A 16,034-nucleotide genomic window follows, 5' to 3' on the forward strand; every position below is an offset into this window, starting at 1 on the left:
CAAATAAAAATCTCTGATGAAGTAAAGTCCCTCAAGTGAGGAGCCCATAGGATTTTTGAGAAAAAAATTTCCCCAAAAACTCTTCCAGAAGACGCATAGTGTTATTAACAGTGTGCACAGAAGCGCCATCTGTTGAAACCAGGAGAAGTTGATTTCATCTTCCTTTAGCTAGCCAGTGAAATGGTGGATCATTAAGCAATAATACTCACTGTTCATGGTTTGCTCAAAAAATAAGAGTCAAATAATGCTGAGAAGCTACCATACTCCAATTCTCTGACCATGCAGCGGCGTTTCAAGCTCAGCAGAATGATTCTGCGGTGACCACAATCGTGTGTTATGAGTGTTAAAGTGACCAGAGAGGCGGAAGCAGGCCCCATGTGTATGGAAGGTGACATCACGAATATTAGTGGTATTCCTCTCAATAAAAGATGCAAACCATTTGCAGTAACAGATACGCTTTTCATGACACGCATCTTTCAATTCTTTCATTGCTGTCACTTTATACGAAAACAGTTTCATCTATGTCGCACTCCGCAAGCCAACTAATGGCGTGAGTTGGATAACTGAATTCCCCCCCCCCCCCCCCACACACACACACACACACATCCTGTTTCGCTCGTGAAGGGGACGTGGGAAGAAGGAGTGCCGGTAAGCCTCTGTATTCATTCTAATATATCGAATTTTTCGACGTGGTCATTACGTGAGGAAGTAATATGTTGTCCGACTCTTCCCGCGAAGTGCTCTCCCGAGATGTCAGTAGTAAATCTCTCCTTCAAGCACAATGTTTGCCAAACTGCTTCATGTGCGGTTGTAAGCTCGATATCTTTTGCTTGTGCCTTCCGCAATGATTTTATTGGGCTCTGCTGCATAGTCGGAAATGCTCGTTTAGTTTAGGTGGTCTCCATTTGTTTCGGCGTCTAACACTGAGCCTATCTCTCTAAATTTCTAAATAAGTCGACAGTTGCATTATGATTGTGAACAGCTGTTTCCGGGAATTTTTAGCAAACGACTCTTGCAAACACATGTTCAATAAGTACGTTCCTCTGTTGAAATCACCACAACTCAATGTTGTTGTTGATGTTGTGGTCTTCAGTCCTGAGACTGGTTTGATGCAGCTCTCCATGCTGCCCTATCCTGTGCGAGCTTCTTCATCTCCCAGTACTTACTGCAACCCACATCCTACTGAATCTGCTTAGTGTATTCATCTCTTGGTCTCCCTCTACGATATTTACCCTCGACGCTGCCCTCCAGTGCTAAATTTGTGATCCCTTGATGCCTCAGAACATGTCCTACTAACCGGTCCCTTCTTTTTGTCAAGTTGTGCCACAAACTTCTCTTCTCCCCAATTCTATTCAATACTTCATCATTAGTTATGTGATCTACCCGTCTAAACTTCAGCATTCTTCTGTAGCACCATATTTCGAAAGCTTCTATTCTCTTCTTGTCCAAACTATTTATCGTCCATGTTTCAGTTCCATACATGGCTACACTCCATACAAATACTTTCAGAAACGACTTCCTGACACCTAAATCTATACTCGATGTTAACAAATTTCTCTTCTTCAGAAACGCTTTCCTTGCCATTGCCAGTCTGCATTTTATATCCTCTCTACTTCGACTATCATCAGTTATTTTGCTCCCCAAATAGCAGAACTCCTTTACTACTTTAAGTGTCTCATTTCCTGATCTAATTCCCTCACCATCACCCGACATAATTCGACTACATTCCATCATCCACGTTTTGCTATTTTTGATGTTTATCTTATATCCTTCTTTCAAGACACTGTCCATTCCGTTCAACTGCCCTTCCAAGTCCCTTGCTGTCTCTGATAGAATTACAATGTCATCGGCGAATCTTAAAGTTTTTATTTCTTCTCCCTGGATTTTAATACCTACTCCAAACTTTTCTTTTGTTTCCTTTACCGCTAGCTCATTATACAGATCGAATAACACCGGGGAGAGGCTACAACCCTGTCTCACTCCCTTCCCAACCACTGCTTCCCTTTCATGCCTCCCGACTCTTATAACTGCCATCTGGTTTCTGTACAAATTGTAATTGGCCTTTCGCTCCCTGTATTTTACCCCTGCCACCTTTAGAATTTGAAAGAGAGTATTCCAGGCAACATTGTCAAAAGCTTCCTCTAAGTCTACATATGCTAGAAACGTAGGTTTTCCTTTCCTTAGTCTTTCTTCTAAGATAGATAAGTCGTAAGGTCAGTATTGCCTCACGTGTTCCAATATTTCAACGGAATCCAAACTGATCATCCCCGAGGTCGGCTTCTACCAGTTCTTCCATTCGTCTGTAAAGAATTCGTGTTAGTATTTTGCATCTGTGACTTATTAAACTGATAGTGCGGTAATTTTCACATTTGTCAATACCTGCCTTCTTTGGGATTGGAATTATTATATTCTTCTTGAAGTCTGAGAGTATTTCGCCTGTCTCATACATCTTGCTCATCAGATGGTAGAGTTTTGTCAGGACTGGCACTCCCACGGCCGTCGGTAGTTCTAATGGAATGTTGTCTACTCCTGGGGCCTTGTTTCGACTCAGGTCTTTCAGTGCTCTGTCAAACTCTTCACGCAGTATCGTATCTCCCATTTCATCTTCATCTACATCCTCTTCCATTTCCATAATATCGTCCTTAAGTATATCGCCCTTGTATAGACCCTCTATATACTCCTTCCACCTTTCTGCTTTCCCTTTTTTGCTTAGAACTAGGTTTGCATCTGGGCTCTTGATATTCATACAACTGGCTCTCTTTTCTCCAAAGGTCTCTTTAATTTTCCTGTAGGCAGTATCTATCTTACCCCTAGTGAGATAAGCCTCTACATACTTACATTTGTCCTCTAGCCATCCCTGCTTAGCAATTTTGCACTTCTTGTCGATCTCATTTTTGAGACGTTTGTATTCCTTTTTGCCCGCTTCATTTACTGCATTTTTATATTTTCTCCTTTCATCAGTTAAATTCAATATTTCTTCTGTTACCCAAGGATTTCTACAAGCCCTCGTCTTTTTACCTACTTGATCCTCTGCTGCCTTCACTACTTCATCCCTCAGAGCTACCCATTCTTCTTCTACTGTACTTCTTTCCCCCATTCCTGTCAATTGTTCCCTTATGCTCTCCCTGAAACTCTGTACAACCTCTGGTTTAGTTAGTTTATCCAGGTCCCATATCCTTAAATTCCCAACTTTTTGCAGTTTCTTCAGTTTTAATCTACAGTTCATAACCAATAGATTGTGCTCAGAGTCCACATCTGCCCCTGGAAATGTCTTACAATTTAAAACCTGGTTGCTAAATCTCTGTCTTACCATTATATAATCTATGTGATACCTTCTAGTATCTCCAGGATTCTTCCATGTATAAAACCTTCTTTCATGATTCTTGAACCAAGTGTTAGCTATGATGAAGTTATGCTCTGTGCAAAACTCTGCCAGGCGGATTCCTCTTTCATTTCTTAGCCCCAATCCATATTCACCTACTATGTTTCCTTCTCTCCCTTTTCCTACTCTCGAATTCCAGTCACCCATGACTATTAAACTTTCGTCTCCCTTCACTACCTGAATAATTTCTTTCATCTTATCACACATTTCATCAATTTCTTCATCATCTACAGAGCTAGTTGGCATATAAACTTGTACTACTGTAGTAGGCGTGGGCTTCGTGTCTATCTTGGCCACGATAATGCGTTCACTTTGCTGTTTGTAGTAACTTACCCACATTCCTATCTTTTATTCATTATTAAACCTACTCCTGCATTACCCCTATTTGATTTTGTATTTATAAAACTGTATTCACCTGACCAAAAGTCTTGCTCCTCTTGCCACCGAACTTCACTAATTCCCACTATATCTAACTTTAATCTATCCATTTCCTTTTTTAAATTTTCTAACCTACCTGCCCGATTACGGGATCTGACATTCCACGCTCCGATCCGTAGAACGCCATTTTTCTTTTTCCTGATAATGACGTCCTCTTGAGTAGTTCCCGCCCGGAGATCCGAATGGGGAACTATTTTATCTCCGGAATATTTTACGCAAGAGGACACCATCATCATTTAACCATACAGTAAAACTGTATGCCCTCGGGAAAAAATTACGGCCGTAATTTCCCCTTGCTTTCAGCCGTTCGCAGTACCAGCACAGCAAGGCCGTTTTGCTTAGTGTTACAAGACCAGACCTGTCAATCATCCAGACTGTTGCCGCTGCAACTACTGAAATGGCTGCTGCCCTTCTTCAGGAACCACAAGTTTGTCTGGCCTCTCAACAGATACCCCTCCGTTGTGGTTGCACCTACGGTACGGCCATCTGTATCGCTGAGGCACGCAAGCCTCCCCACCAACGGCAAGGTCCATGGCTCAATAACAAATCTAATATCTCAACACAACACACCGCATTCAGTTGTCCTCTTCAACTGAGCTAAACAGTTAAACATAACAGCAGTACGAGTTAAACAACAATGGCGTATCTATAAAAAAAACGTTTCAGTCAACTTTGTTTCTGACTTACGAGGTAATCTACATGCGTACGCCAATTGTGTGACCCGAGAGTGAAAAATAAAATACTTTTGTTTACAAACCGTCACTGCGTACCCACTGGAGGGTTTGCCTAGCCTACGTAAACTGGATTTTGTCACAGTTTCCGCTTTATCTGGATAAGCCGTGAGGACTAAATTGTTTGAATGCTTTAACATCGCAATTCTCTTGAAGCTTCCGCTCTTAAAATTGTCGAAGGTCAGTAGACGGCTATGTCACCCTTTAGTTAATCATGTACAAAGCCCAATAAGCTGTCAACTGCCTAGTAGACTGGACCATGACGAGTTGCATTATATAGGAAGTGCAGAAAAACTGTTTTTTCACCTTCAATTTGAGTTCCACTCTTGAACATTTGTTTTATTTCCGTCATTGCTTCTTCAAGATATAAATTGAATAGTAGTGACGAAAGGCTGAATCACTGTCTTAAACCGTTACTAATAGGAGTACTTAGTTTTTGGTTTCCCATTCTTGTTTTTCCCTCTTCTACTTTGCTAAGAAAATTTATATTTCACGTTGACACGGAAGAATTTGTCAATTACAAAAGTCTGAGCAGATACCTGTGTCGCAAAAGAGGGTGAAGGATGACGAGAAATGTCTTCTTTTTTTTAAAATTTGATGATAACTGAGTATATTCAGAACACTTCGTGAGTTCATGTATAAGTGCTGGCTTTTGTAACTCACTAAAGCTAGGATCAAATGTCAGTTTTTTAAGGTTTGTACCTAATTAACTTTACGTTTGAGAGAGCCTTTTAAATAATATTTACTGACTCTCTGACTTCTAAAGGGGGAGGCTTCTAGAAAACTCACAGTGCTGTACAAACATTCCCACACTTCTACATCCAATGGATCTGAACCTGTAACAAGAGACAATTTGTTACAGAGTTCCACGTAACAAACGTTTACGCAACTTTAACATGCCTGTTGAGTTTCTGTAGCTTATTTACCAGAGTTTTACTAACAATAGCCAATTACTTTCGGAATGTGATCGTCCGACTTCGAAAATGGATTGCAACACGGTCTTTGGAAACAGTGGAAGTTTGTCAGAAGAATGCCTTTATGACGGAACAAACTGTAAGCTCATGACTGAACTTTGTCTCAGGTGCCTGTCGGTTGGGATCTTTTTTACGGCCATTGTCGTTGCGCTGTGTAACATTGGTGCAAGTGATACACAGTACCTTGTGGACGCACTGGGCAATGCGCATTGATACTTCAACAAACTGGGTAATTTTTCGGTCTGGCTATTGGGAAGTCGACCTTTTCCTGCGGGGATCCCAAACAGTCGAACAGCACATATACGCTACTTCTACTTCATTGCCATGACTTACGTAAGCGGTGGACGGTGGCATACCTCAACTACGGCGCTCAAACAGTTTGTTTTTTTGAGTGGATGACTAATAATTCCTCCAGTGAGCTTATTTCCCATTGCGATGGGTCACATAATTCTGTAACTGCCTAAACCGCAAGCTTAGTACTCGTAGAATCACAGACAGTAATTTTTAGAAGTATTTGAAACTCTGAAATGAATAAAAAGTCTTTACACTAGATTTCTGGGGCGGAATGGCTATCAGCCAAAGTGCAGTCATTGAATGTTAAAATTAACACTAGTGCATTAATGCTTCTACTAAAATGCAGTGCAGATGTTTTTGAGGTCGAATATTTCACTCAGTTTGCGAGGCATCTCTGATGAACGATCGAGTGCAAATATGCGCGTGCAAGCAGTTTAGGATCACCACTTGCATCTTAAAGTGTGGGAACTCGACCACATGACGGAACTGGTGGCTGAACAGACAAAGATATGCAGCTACCAAGCTGATGAACGCACTGATATGGCGCCCGCCAAGATGAGCCCGGCAAAATAATTAACCACGAGAGGCATTTGAGATCTCCTACCCCTCGTGTTCTTCCTTTATCTGCTGCCAACAAAAAGATACTTTTCATTGGCCAGCGACTGTAATTGCACACTGTAGCCACAGTTTCATTTCTGCTGAGTTCAAACGGTTCAAATGGCTCTAAGTACTATATGGGACTTAACATATGTGGTCATCACTTCCCTAGACTTAGAACTACTTAAACCTAACTAACCTAAGGACATCACACACATCCATGCCCGAGGCAGGATTCGAACCTGCGACCGCAGCAGCCGCGTGGTTCTGGACTGAAGCGCCTAGAACCGCTCGGCCACAAGGCCGGCTTTCTGCTGAGTCTTTTGGTCCACGAAGCATCTGTGTTACTACATAAACGGCTAAAACGATACACGGTACCAGTTGCAAATTGCCTGTCCTATGGCTTCCGGGAACAACAAAAATTTTATTTTCAGTAGTTCATATAATTATCGAACGAATTTAAAAATAAAACTATGTTTACAATCTACTTAATAAGAGATATAATCTTGCTTTGATGGTTTTACACATTACGTCTACTGTTAAAGTTAGGAACTGTATAATTACATGCTCTGAAGTAACTTAACCCATCGCACGCAAATTATCCAGACTATATTCATCCATAATTTGAGAAAAAGAGCGCTTATCGACTTCCAACAAACATTACACAGAATGTGAAAGCTTTTCGAAACTTTTTCTGTATTTTCGCTGCTCAGGCAGTAAAACTTCGGTATCACGCATGACATTATATTTTTTTCATTTCTATACTACAAATTATATTCGCAACATACATATCAGTATGCTAAATTATATCATTGAATGGAGCTTGGCGAAGTTATGATTTATGTACGAGAGTTCTATTATTTAAAAAATCGGGGGAGGGGAGGGGGGCGGGTGTGTTACTGATTATAAAGAAACGACTACTACCGCACAGACAGCTTGCTCATCTTCAACAGCGGAGTTATTCCTGATATTTCACTGTGGTATTGTAGCATATCAGCGGTCTGTGAGCGAGTCTTGAATAGAACATGTTATTTGACAGAAGACTTCCAGCTTTTTCCAACTGAGGGCTACTGATACTTTATGAGGCACTCCGTCTTCAGGCCACGAGTAGCCTACCGGTATCATACGACCGCCGTGTCATCCTCATGGAGGATGCAGATAGGAGGGGCGTGGGGCAGCACACTGCTCTCCCGGTCTTTATGGTATTCTTGACCGAAGCCGCTACTATTCGGTCGAGTAGCTCCTCAATTGGCATCACGAGACTGAGTGCACCCCGAAAAATGGCGACAGCGCATGGCAGCCTGGATGGTCACCCATCCAAGTGCCGACCACGCCCGACAGCACTTAACTTCGGTGATCTCACGGGAACCGGTGTATCTACTGTGGCAACTGATAGTTTATGAGAAACCAATAAAATCTGTTCTTTGCTACACATCGTACTAAAAGTAGTGGACAGCAACTACCATAAACAATAAGCTACAGATTTTCCTTTACCTTCAGTTTCTTTAGAAAATGCAAAGAACTTGCAATTTGTTTATTACAATGATACATACACTTTTGTGTGTGCAATCTTTTATATCAATATACACTGCTTAACAAAATTAAACGATCAGTTCTTCCGAAACTCAGTACTTATCTAACATTCGGGCGTGTAAGTTTGCAGTTTGCCTCAAAGATGTTTACAACATTTCTCTGTAATGGTGAAAAAGCGTGGCGACCTGTGACGTCACCTTCGGGCTCGGCGATACGTGCAGGGTGTCAACACAAGCATAAAAAAGGTCACAGCACAAAAGTTTCTGTGAGCTGTCAGGTGGGCTAATAATGTCACATCGGCACCAAATTTCACCACAATTCTGCTCAGCACCACCATGGACGTGTCACGAGACACATTCCACTCCTTTTACCCCTGTGCGAAGGAGGTCATAAAAGCGACAACCAGTGTTGAAATCACGCGGTTTTCCTATGGGTGGTCGAGGAAAACATTCCAGACGGATTGCCTCTGAGAATCGATGTGGCCTCAAGGCTGGCATAAAGGGCATCAAGTATTCCACTCCTTCCCTTGCGATGTTCATTGCCACACATTTAGCGTTAGCAAACGACAATTCACAGTGCGTTGACCAATAGGACGACGTTCTTGACAACGTTCGACACTTCTTCCAACCCTTGGTTGTTTCAACCGTACTCGAAGGATATCATGGGGCCGCAACCCCACTGAACATGATGTCACATTTGGAGCGTAGCGCGACAGCAATTTTTGCTCCGGTATACAGGGTGAATCATTCGACGAAATTTAAATGTGATCCGAAGCGAAGTGTGTTTATGCTTTTTGATCCTTCCTTCTTCATGACCTCGTGTGCGTGAACACGGAGGGGTGCAACATTAACATGTGCGTGAACAAAACAGCAAAGGGTCCTTCTAAAACACTCCAGTTCGGCAACACCCAAGGTGTCACCCACATACCTTTGTTAAGCACATCACAAATGTGCCTTACGCAAACTTCGACACGTTCTGTTTAGCGGCTTCTCTAGAGCCTGAAGGCAAGAAAACCCCACCTAATGGGTGTCGCATGGATTGCCTAACACCCAATTTTATCAGCTGACGGCTGCGTATTATACTTGATATTGTATCAATACTTATGTGCACATTACATTTTTCCAAGCTCCCAAAGTACTGACCATCAATATACGGCCACTCGCGAAGACAGTAGAAGAGCACACCGGTGCACCGAGCGAGGTGGCGCAGTGGTTACCACACTGGACTCGCATTCGGGAGGACGACGGTTCAATCCCCTCTCCGGCCATCCTGATTTAGGTTTTCCGTGATTTCCCTAAATCGCTTCAGGCAAATGCCGGGATGGTTCCTCTGAAAGGGCACGGCCGATTTCCTTCCCCATCCTTCCCACATCCGAGCTTGCGCTCCGTCTCTAATGACCTCGTTGTCGACGGGACGTTAAACACTAACCACCACCAACACCAGCACGCCTGTGGTAACGGAATCATAAACGAGAAGTGACATATTGTGGGATCCATTCAAAATTAAGTCTTTATTACGCGGTAAGCCGTAAGACCCACAACAATACGACATATAACACACATTATCATTTAGAGGGCCATAAGATACTACTACTATTTCTTAAAAGTATTTCCTGTGTAGTGAGAGGACAAGAAACAAACAGCCCATACAGTTTGAAAGCTAACTAGATATAACAAAGTATTCCTATCCGACTGTCGTTTCGTGTCTACGAGGTATAACGAAAGCGAGTAACAAAATTAGCGCACATATTTCACAATACAAGGATGTACTTCGGAATACATATGCAAGTCACATCCCAGCAAAAATAACTTTTAACAATATTTGTGGTTGCCACACAAGATAATTGGGGAAGCCATTATAAAATGGGGCTCCGTGTTCTGCCACAAAAATAGTTAGTAAGCTGCCAGTATTCATAAAACAAACTGAGATATTGCAGAAAGGAAAAAAAGTTAACAACTGTTACCTGCATAAACAGCATTTCGCGGTCTCAAAATCTACAACCCCGAAATATTTCAACAGAACGTTGGCCCTCAATTTCTCCACAAGCTAATAACCGCATGCATAGCGGTAAAATACTTCTACCACGGTATTTCCGTAGAACTGCAAATTAACTGTCAACATGCAGCGACTGGAGATGATATGGTACATTTTCTGTCGTCACGTCTGAGGCGACAGCAAATGGAAACTGGGCATTTATTGCCTATCGGCCGGCCGCGGTGGCCGTGCGGTTCTGGCGCTGCAGTTCGGAACCGCGGGACTGCTACGGTCGCAGGTGCGAATCCTGCCTCGGGCATGGGTGTGTGTGATGTCCTTAGGTTAGTTCGGTTTAAGTAGTTATAAGTTCTAGTGGACTTACGACCTAAGATGTTGAGTCCCACAGTGCTCAGAGCCATTTGAACCATTGCCTATCACTGCCCCCTACGGGCCAGGACGTTGCTTTCACCTGGTAACCTTCTGTCCCCAGACAGTGGAGACATGGATCATCTTCACCTACTGCGTTACATCTGCTTAAGTCGATGACATAATTAAAGAATAGAGGACAGATAGAAAGCTACAGACCAGTGACATTCAAATAACTTAGGGAATGCAGCCGCATGATGTCGTTGTTTTCACTTAAAACTGGCAGGGTGTTCTCCTGTCTAAGCATCGGCGGTTGTCGACGACGTCACCTTGCTGTATTCACGTAAGTTATTTGAACATGTCTACACCGGAAGAAACTAAGGGCTCACAGGGCAGTAATAGCCAGTAACTGAAATGAACTCTGGTTGTATTGCAAAATAAGACAGAAAAGTGAGGTACTCCTTTCACAACGTTTTGCTGAGCACTCATAACCATCACTTGACATCGTAGCAGCTGAGGAGAGCTTCGCCTACCATCCTCGAAGGAAGCCATGGGTATAATAAGTTTTGTTTTATCTTGTTAAAATTTTGTCGTCATTAGACACTTTTCATTTTATTTTAAGATTGATTTATAGTATTTTCTAAAATTAATTCACAGGTCGGAAGATGGTTATATAAGTATAACCGAAACCGGTCACCTATGTTATTGAGAAAGAAGTGTTATGATCAAGACTGAACTTAAGTTAAAATATAAGTTTATAAGTGTCAGGATGTCTTTCTTGTAAGTATTTGTATGGAGTGTAGCCATGTATGGAAGTGAAATATGGATGATAAATAGTTTAGACAAGAAGAGAATAGAAGCTTTCGAAATGTGGTGCTTCAGAAGAATGCTGAAGATTAGATGGGTAGATCACGTAATGAGGAGGTCCTAAATAGAATAGGGGAGAAGAGTAATTTGTGGCACAACCTGACTAGAAGAAGAGATCGGTTGGTAGGACATGTTCTGAGGCATCAAGGGATCACCAATTTAGTATTGGAGGAGAGCGTGGAGAGTAAAAATCGTAGAGGGAGACCAAGAGATGAATACAGCAAGCAGATTCAGAACGATGGAGGTTGCAGTAGTTACTCGGAGATAAGGAGCTTGCTCAAGATAGAGAAGCATGGAGAGCTGCATCACATCAGCCTCTGGACTGAAGACCACAACAACAAAATTGATAACCGGTTATTGTGAAAACGGTGAATTCTCAAATACAGGTTATTACGTGCCCCCCGTGTGGCAGTGGAGCGGCAAGGTGCCAGGTGATAGGGGCCAATGCTACTTCGTTTTTGGTTAGCTGTGTCATACGTTCAAATACAATGTGTCTACTAAGTACAGAAAAACAGAAAGGGAAATTTTAATAATGGAAATAGAGAAAACGGTGTGTATTTTGGAAGGGAAAGCAAACAAGAAAGATATGCCCCAGAATGAGATTTTCACTCTGCAGCGGAGTGTGCGCTGATATGAAACTTCCTGGCAGATTAAAACTGTGTGCCCGACCGAGACTCGAACTCGGGACCTTTGCCTTTCGCGGGCAAGTGCTCTACCAACTGAGCTACCGAAGCACGACTCACGCCCGGTACTCACAGCTTTACTTCTGCCAGTACCTCGTCTCCTACCTTCCAAACTTTACAGAAGCTCTCCTGCGAACCTTGCAGAACTAGCACTCCTGAAAGAAAGGATATTGCGGAGACATGGCTTAGCCACAGCCTGGGGGATGTTTCCAGAATGAGATTTTCACTCTGCAGCGGAGTGTGCGCTGATATGAAACTTCCTGGCAGATTAAAACTGAGTGCCCGACCGAGACTCGAACTCGGGACCTTTGCCTTTCACGGGCAAGTGCTCTACCAACTGAGCTACCGAAGCACGACTCACGGCCGGTACTCACAGCTTTACTTCTGCCAGTACCTCGTCTCCTACCTTCCAAACTTCCAAAGGTAGGAGACGAGGTACTGGCAGAAGTAAAGCTGTGAGTACCGGCCGTGAGTCGTGCTTCGGTAGCTCAGTTGGTAGAGCACTTGCCCGTGAAAGGCAAAGGTCCCGAGTTCGAGTCTCGGTCGGGCACTCAGTTTTAATCTGCCAGGAAGTTTCATATCAGCGCACACTCCGCTGCAGAGTGAAAATCTCATTCTGGAAACATCCCCCAGGCTGTGGCTAAGCCATGTCTCCGCAATATCCTTTCTTTCAGAAGTGCTAGTTCTGCAAGGTTCGCAGGAGAGCTTCTGTAAAGTTTGGATGGTAGGAGACGAGGTACTGGCAGAAGTAAAGCTGTGAGTACCGGGCGTGAGTCGTGCTTCGGTAGCTCAGTTGGTAGAGCACTTGCCCGCGAAAGGCAAAGGTCCCGAGTTCGAGTCTCGGTCGGGCACACAGTTTTAATCTGCCAGGAAGTTTCAAGAAAGATATGGTTTTACACGAAATTTGCTGTGTATTGTTTGCAGATTTCGATGACCATTCACCTATAGAAAGAAAATTTCTTGGTAAATGTTTCTTTACAAAAGAATATATTCGGAGCTGCAACACGTTTTTTGCGATTTATCATCACCTGCAACAAAGCAGGATCTTTGAGAATTTCACTTGATTCAATAATGTTGTCATAATTGCTGAATATTCCATAAACGCTAGTGTTGCCATCCGTCCCTATATATCTGGACAGTCACCGTTAAGGACGTCCTTGTCCCGACATCACGACAAGGCTCAATTTTGTCCCGATTTTTCAAAATACTGTTACAGGCTTGGCTCAAGTACAGAAGTAACGTCATCTGCTATCGCAACATTCGAAAGCAGCCTAAGTTAGTTTTACTTGTGTCAACAAGTTTATGTTGGCAAGGTCGTCTCACAGATGGCGTTACATTTTAAGGTATCCTGTATCAAGATGGAAGCACCTTCTTATTTCGATGACTAAAGTGTTATTGCGACTGTTTACCGTCTAACAAACTTCTCACAGCTTACGAAAATGCCAAAGGATGGAAGCAGGAAGCGTCAATTTTCGCATGAATACACAAAAGAGTGGTGTTTTATCAAAAAAGGACGTACGGATCAGGAAGCATTGTGAGATTTGTAGCTGTTTCATCTCAGTAACTCACGGAACAGAGACAAATGTGAGGTATTAAATTTCAACGAAGAAGTATACATATAGATTCGCAGTAGCATCGACATCAAAGCCTATTTCTAAATTCATGGTTAAAGAAGATACCCAGGAAGAATTGCTCATTGCAGAACTAACAACAGCTTATAAAGTTGTCAGGTATCATCAGCCCTTCAGTTTTCTTGACTCTGCAGTGAAACTGAATGTCGCAATGTTTCCTGACTTCAAAGTCGCCGCAAAGGAGTCTACGGCCAGAACCAAAGCTACAGCGATTGTTAAAAATATCCTCGCACCACACTCCATGTCCGAACAATTGCAAGAAGTTTCATTTTACAGCGCAGAAGGCACCGACGCATCGAACCGCAAGACTGAAAGATGTTTCAATACTATTCTGAAACTGACGGAATCCAACAGAAGCTGTTGAAGTTGGATTCGCTGAATAACGAAACATCGGAGACAACTGCAAAGTTTTATCTAGAGACTTTAAGACAACTGCAAATTCCATTAGATACATTAATCGCTTGTGGAAACAATACTAATACCAACCTCGGGCAGCTTCATCGACGCGACCAACGAAATGTGTTTCACCACATTAAAGCAGAACTTGGAAAAAAATGCAAAAGGAATTGGATACTTTGCCCATGTTCTCCACAATACTATATCAGGCGTTTTTGTAGTCTTAATTGTTGACACTGAAATAATCGTCATGAAAATATTTAATTATTTTTGAATGTACACGGCAAGGATACAGCCGAAAGAGTTCTGCTTATATGTTGAAGTGAATCATCAGACTCTTCTATCTCGCTAAAAACAAGATGGCTGTCATCAATGCCCGCAGTTGACAGAATTCTTAAGCTTTGGATTCCATTAAAACAATTTTTTACGTCGAAGACAGGCCACCTAAAATATTTTCCGATATTTTTCAGCAGTCCGATCAGCGAAAGTCATACTTGGCTCTGCTTGAAGAAAAATATAAAAAGTGGGCAGAAGAGTAGTCTCTATAACTGAAATAAGAAATATATTAATTGACACTTAAAGATGTCTGAATGATAGGAAGACAGCCAGTTTTATTGACCTGCAAACCGAGATGAATTTTAACAGTTAAAAATGAGAAACCTAACCAATAAATAATTAATTTTATTTCGAAATTCGACGACGAGACAATGGCTTTCTATATCATAGCATTTTATTATTTAGAGAAATGGGCTACTTCTTTTAATAAATATGAAGTATTTGACTGGATTACACTAATTGAAACCCGGGATTGGGTGATGATCCTAAACTCTCATATTGTTGTTGTTGTGGTCTTCAGTCCTGAGACTGGTTTGATGCAGCTCTCTATGCTAATCTATCCTGTGCAAGCTCCTTCGTCTCCCAGTACCTACTGCAACCTAAATCCTTCTGAATCTGCTTAGTGTATTCATCTCTTGGTCCCCATCTACGATTTTTACCCTCCACGCTGCCCTCTAATGCTAAATTTGTGATCCCTTGATGCCTCAGGACATGTCCTACTAACCGATCCCTTCTTCTAGTCAAGTTGTGCCACAAACTTCTCTTCTCCCCAATCCTATTCAATACGTTCTCATTAGTTACGTGATCTGCCCACCTAATCTTCAACATTCTTCTGTAGAACCATATTTCGAAAGCTTCTATTCTCTTCTTGTCCAAACTATTTATTGTCCATGTTTCACTTCCATACATGGCTACACTCCATACAAATACTTTCAGAAACGACTTCCTGACACTTAAATCTATACTCGATGTTAACAAATTTCTCTTCTTCAGAAGCGCTTTCCTCGCCATTGCCAGTCTACATTTTATATCCTCTCTACTTCGACCATCATCAGTTATTTTGCTCCCCAAATAGCAAAACTCCTTTACTACTTTAAGTGTCTCATGTCCTAATCTAATTCCCTCAGCATCACCCGACTTAATTCGACTACATTCCATTATCCTCGTTTTGCTTTTGTTGATGTTCATCTTATAACCTCCTTTCAAGACACTGTCCATTCCGTTCAACTGCTCTTCCAAGTCCTTTGCTGAATTACTGACTGAATTGCTGACAGAATTACAATGTGATCGGCGAACCTCAAAGTTTTTATTTCTTCTCCATGGATTTTAATACCTACTCCAAACTTTTCTTTTGTTTCCTTCACTGCTTGCTCAATATACAGATTGAATAACATCGGGGAGAGGCTACAACCCTGTCTCACTCCCTTCCCAACCACTGCTTCCCTTTCATGCCCCTCAATTCTTACAACTGCCATCTGGTTTCTGTACAAATTGTAAATAGCCTTGCGCTCCCTGTATTTTACCCCTGCCACCTTTAGAATTTGAAAGAGAGTATTCCAGTCAACATTGTCAAAAGCTTTCTCTAAGTCTACAAATGCTAGAAACGTAGGTTTGCCTTTCCTTAATCTTTCTTCTAAGATAAGTCGTAAGGTCAGTATTGCCTCACGTGTTCCAACATTTCTACGGAATCCAAACTGAACTTCCCCGAGGTCGGCTTCTACCAGTTTTTCCATTCGTCTGTAAATAATTGGCGTTAGTATTTTGCCGCTGTGACTTATTAAACTGATAGTTCGGTAATTTTCACATCTGTCAACACTTCCTTTATTTGAGAT

General features: G+C 42.2%; 2 non-coding genes across 2 annotated transcripts; one reads left to right on the forward strand and one right to left on the reverse strand.

Annotated features, from left to right (window-relative positions):
* Positions 1–12,117: 12,117 nt before the first annotated feature.
* On the reverse strand, positions 12,118–12,192 carry Trnas-uga. The gene has a single exon. It is a non-coding gene; the product is annotated as a tRNA-Ser (tRNA).
* Positions 12,193–12,315: 123 nt separating this feature from the next.
* Trnas-uga lies at positions 12,316–12,390 on the forward strand. The gene has a single exon. It is a non-coding gene; the product is annotated as a tRNA-Ser (tRNA).
* The last annotated feature ends 3,644 nt before the right edge of the window (positions 12,391–16,034 follow it).

This window comes from Schistocerca piceifrons, chromosome 2 (assembly GCF_021461385.2).
Source record: "Schistocerca piceifrons isolate TAMUIC-IGC-003096 chromosome 2, iqSchPice1.1, whole genome shotgun sequence".
In the NCBI taxonomy this organism is placed as follows: domain Eukaryota; kingdom Metazoa; phylum Arthropoda; class Insecta; order Orthoptera; family Acrididae; genus Schistocerca; species Schistocerca piceifrons.